Below are 5,000 nucleotides of genomic sequence, written 5' to 3' on the forward strand. Positions count from 1 at the left end.
AGGATACTCTTTATCTGGTTAATTAAAGCCTTGTGTGTATACAATGTGCCATATTTGATTAATTAGGCATAAAAGTGCTGGTGATCTAATGGCTACAGAATTGTGAACTGTAAGCCTATTAGAAAAATAGTAACTATTGTCAGTACCACATTTCGACTGTTTACTCAGAGGAGCTGAGATATTTAACTGCCTACTGAGACTGTAAAGCGGTTCAACTGGCCGTAACGTAGCGCTCAATTGTTAAAGTGAAAGTTACTGAAATTCAAAAGCAAAGCATAATTTCTATTTACTTTCTTAGCTTCTGTCACTACCTTGAAGATTGTCAATTTATTAAACATGAAAATTATTTAGACGTTAAATTCACGTAGATCTAGGTATGTTTTCGAGAGTGTCTTGTATCATTTACTATAAGAAGAATGTCATATATGCCTTTGTTCTGGGTATGAAATAAAACAAGAACAAAAATATAATAATAATAATACACCAACTGAATGCATCTACGGTATAATCATGGATAAATGCATGCAACTGCAGTAAATATGGTTTGTATTTAAAATCAGATGATGCATTGACTACCTTGAATTGTATTCTGGACCAGGCATTTTAAACTATAATTTTTTATTACTTTCTCTCGATAACATCATTCTAAACTTTATTCAGGATTTTGGTGATCATCTGATCTTGCATTGTTTAATGGTTAAACTATAGGTAATGAAAGTCTTGATATTCATTTGCCAATATTCAAAACAGGATAATCAAATTTTTAGTGCATTCGCTACAAAGAAAAACTATTTTTAAAATAAGGAATACGTTGTTCTGATTTTGGTTTTCAAATTATCAAATCAAATGTTAACACTTATTACACAGAAAAGGTGCATAAATGGTATTATGAGTGTATCATTTTGTGGTAATAGGTTACGTATTCATTCGAATCATAGTAGAACGAAAAATCTCAATATCAATAAGACTTCATTCATTCATAAAGAATGTACAAACCGTAACATACTCTTATAGATAGTTCCCCATGTAGCCGCACACGTTTTCTATTACATAACTCATTGTAGAAAACAAGCTTAGAGGGGTAACTATTTCAATTTGTGTAAAGTCCAGGAAAAAAATGGCTTATTCGCTAATAAATACATATATTCAGATAGTTACAGAGATTCTCGCAAGTTGATGGTATAATCTTTTGTAGAGTGACAGCATTTTGACTCATCATCTTAAAAATATATTGATGGATTTGGAGTGATTTTGAAAGAAAGACATTGTCTCCAATTACTATACGTCAACATGAATATCAGAAAGAATCTTCTCATTCTATATTATACACATCCAAAGAAGACAGTCTTTTCACAACATTTTTGGTTAGAATAGGAAAACATTTTAATGGATTCATGTACTAGTTTATTCCACTCTGGATTTGCGACAATAATACTTGAAAGGATTTTGGATTGGATCCATATTTGGTATTAATATTATAATCAAGCACAAGGGTAAATTACTAGATATCATCTTGAGATTGATTCTATGTATAGGAGACTGGAAAACTAGATTTCAGATTGTCACACAGCGTTAGATCTCACTCATTATGTAACTGTTGGGCATGCATGTTCCTCGAAATTCTTTCCAGTGTGTTGAGTCGAAGGTTCAGGGTATTGTTATGGATTCAGAGCATGTCGTGAATACATATCATCGTATTTCGCAGATTTTAAATATAAATCAATTTGAAGTCATAAGTTCATGATTGTTCTTAATGTAGCAATATACAACTGTTTTTTCAACAACAAATATAAAAAAATAAAAAATAAAACAGAAAGATATACTTGAATTATGATTGTGCATAATACACCGTTTTACTTTCCAACATTTGTAAATCTATATAAAGTAAATTCATGTGAAGGTAGTTGTATTAAAAGGTCTTTTTATATCGTCAAGTCGAGAGTATTATTTTTAAAAGTATGAATGAACATGCTACCATTACAATCAGACACGAAAACTTAAAAGAACAATACTTCCACACTTTAAATACAGCTTGTCCACACTGAAAAGAAGTAGAAAGCACGGTGTAAACGGTGATATCTTGCAAGACACAGTAACTATGATGATATGGTGTGAAGGCACATTGCACTATGCATGAACACAAGAAACTACTCCCGATAGAGCTAAATAATGATGAAGAGACATGAGAAAAGTGGATATAAAACGTGTCACTTCGTAAGAAATAAGTAAACAAATACAAAAGATTGATAAACTGTTTCCGTTACATGAGCTGTAACGTTTATTGCAGTAGAAGGTTTAATGATCCTTGAGCTTGGTGTAAAACTAGAGGATTTATTCATTTTTCATGGTTTTTATGAGCTTTGAAGACGGAGTAACACCTCACATCAGTTTTGAGATGTGAGCGTTATTTTTTACATTAAAATATCTAGGAAAGTCCTGTAATACTGATGAATTATAATCTCATTTGCGACAACACAAATTCAATCTACCCTATCCTCCTTATGCATTTCAACATGAAAATGGTCCTATGATTTGCATAATGCTGTACAAAACCAGAGTAGACATTAATGACCTCAAGATCATCAGGCGAAGTACCCACGTATCTCATATATTTTCTAATAGTCATTTGATCTTAAAGACGGTCTGTAATTCTCAAAAAAGGAAAGATTAAGAATAATTTTATAGCAAAGATGAATTTACAGTCAGTCACATTTCTTAAAAAACAATTTCTATAAACCACTAAAGGAAAACTTAATAATCATAGTAGTTTCCTGTTCTATGTACCCATCGTTACTAGGAAATTAAGGGTTAGGGAGGGAATAAGGATAACTTCAAGCACCAGGCTGAACCACTCTTTGACTTGATTCTCTCTAATTTCTAAATAGGTCAGCAAATTAGGTTATATTTGAGGTCAGTAGTAAGTCCTATGTAAATGGTTACTCCTTAATTATCATTGTTAACATCATATTACAACTCTTTTCATGATTAGTATCGTTATCATTCAGATGTACACGTTTAGACTCTAACGACAAGCATATCTGAAAAGGACACTGATCTTCCTCGCTCAGTCAGTGGCTAAATTATACCCTTTCCTAGTGTGTAATCTGAGACAATTTGGAGCGTGAGAATCGGTTCGTTGGATTTATTTTCCATGAATGATATATCGAATCTATACTGAAAATTTACTTTATTTTCGAAATAAACGACAGAGTGCAAATAGAGTAAGTCTTTCCATGTGTAAGATGGTGAGACTTTCTTTCAAGTGCCAGTTCCAGTATCACAGGAAATAAATATTTTTTTTAACTATCATACAATGTTGCTGTATCAACTGTAATTATACTATTATTATTTTAAAAATATGTGAAAATAGTACATGGAAATTGGGATATACATGTAGACTTTAGTCTTAGTCACGTTTTTTGTCATTTGTATTGCTTTCATTTTTAAAGGAAAAAAAGACAATTTTGCATATAATCACATTGTTTACATACATATTTTTTCCCCTTACTACCATTCTCTTTTTAAAAAATGTGATTTTCAAAAAAGCTATTTCTCATTCTTTCTACCAGTTCCCTTATTCCTACTGTCATCAAGGAAAAAAAAAATTCAATTATCCACCTTAGAAGAAAGAAAACAATTCACAGTGTGGGAACATACTACCTAGTACGTAAATACTGCGAGAAACAAAAATACGAAACAAGATATAAATCTACATTGATATTGCAGACTTTGTATTGTCAAGAAGTGCAGCTTTAATCTTCAATCGTCTCGGGATACAAGAAACAAAATTTATTATTGAAATGGAATTGTCCTCATATGGTTTGTTACGTCTATTAGCCAAGTTGTTGAAGTAAAAGACCTTTTTTTTGTATAGTCAGTGATATTAAAAAATGAAAATGTAATCGTCAAATTATTCTCCATTTTAAATGCGAAGAAAATACATAATGAGTAGATCCTTAATTTTTTTCCGTAGGTTGGGTATATATATATATATATATATATATATATAATATATATATATATATTATATATATATATATATATATATGTGTGTGTGTGTGTGTGTGTGTGTGTGTGGTGTGTGTGTGTGTGTGTATGTAAATATATATATATATATATATATATATATATATATATATATTATATATATATTATATATATATTATATATATATATATACATATATATATATATGTATATATATAGATATACATATTTATATATATATATATATATATATATATATATATATATATATATATATATATATATATATTAGTTCTACATATATAGTTTTGATGTTTGTATAGTTTGGATGTCTTTTGTTGCAGATGTTCTTATTCAACTGTATTCAATTTCTTCACTTGTTCCTTCAGGTTTTTGAGTCGTTTCCTTTAGCCCAAGATTGTATAATTCATGTTGATTCAATATTCATGCACTCAGCCATGAGCTTTCCATTTCATGTTCACAAAATAGTAAAGATAATAATAACCCGCGGAGCTCCCGGACCTAAAATGTGGCTTCTATCCCCTTGTGTACATACATTTTTAACATTTCTTTTCCAACATTTTGTTTACTATCTTACATTCATTTTGCGTGCTCAGCATTTTGGTTTTCACTCAGTACTAATAGAAGTTTGCTCTCCAAATAATGACACATTCTCGACCCTAGTCTGAGAAATGAATGGGAGTGGGAGATGAAAGTAGAAACGGTACGAAGAGAAAGGAGTGGAGAGAAAGCGAGAGATAGCGAGGGGGGAGGGAGAGAGAGAGAGAGAGAGAGAGAGAGAGAGAGAGAGAGAGAGAGAGAGAGAGAGAGAGAGAGAGAGAGAGAGAGAGAGAGAGAGAGAGAGAGAGAGAGAAGGCTGGTATGAATAGAAAGGAAGGAGAGAGTGAGAGGAAACAAAATGAACAAATTGCAGACCGGAGAACGATGAAGTTTTGAGACCTAATAGATAAACTTATTCCGCCGTATATAGAGCTATTCATCTAAAATGCATT

The 5,000-nt window shown here is 31.2% G+C and overlaps 1 protein-coding gene across 2 annotated transcripts in view; it reads right to left on the reverse strand.

The window, feature by feature from the left end:
* Nucleotides 1-4,300: 4,300 nt before the first annotated feature.
* Nucleotides 4,301-5,000, reverse strand: part of LOC122259053 (lewis-type alpha-(1,3)-fucosyltransferase) — an 11,217-nt gene continuing 10,517 nt past the window's right edge. For both annotated transcript variants that reach the window (XM_043025534.2, XM_043025533.2), the window contains one exon: nucleotides 4,301-5,000. This exon is cut by the window's right edge and continues 1,461 nt beyond it. The gene's annotated coding sequence lies outside the window, so the exon portion shown is untranslated.

The sequence above is a fragment of the Penaeus japonicus genome, unplaced genomic scaffold (assembly GCF_977035675.1).
Source record: "Penaeus japonicus unplaced genomic scaffold, GWHDUDI00000001_assembly GWHDUDI00000022, whole genome shotgun sequence".
Classification (NCBI taxonomy): Eukaryota; Metazoa; Arthropoda; class Malacostraca; order Decapoda; family Penaeidae; genus Penaeus; species Penaeus japonicus.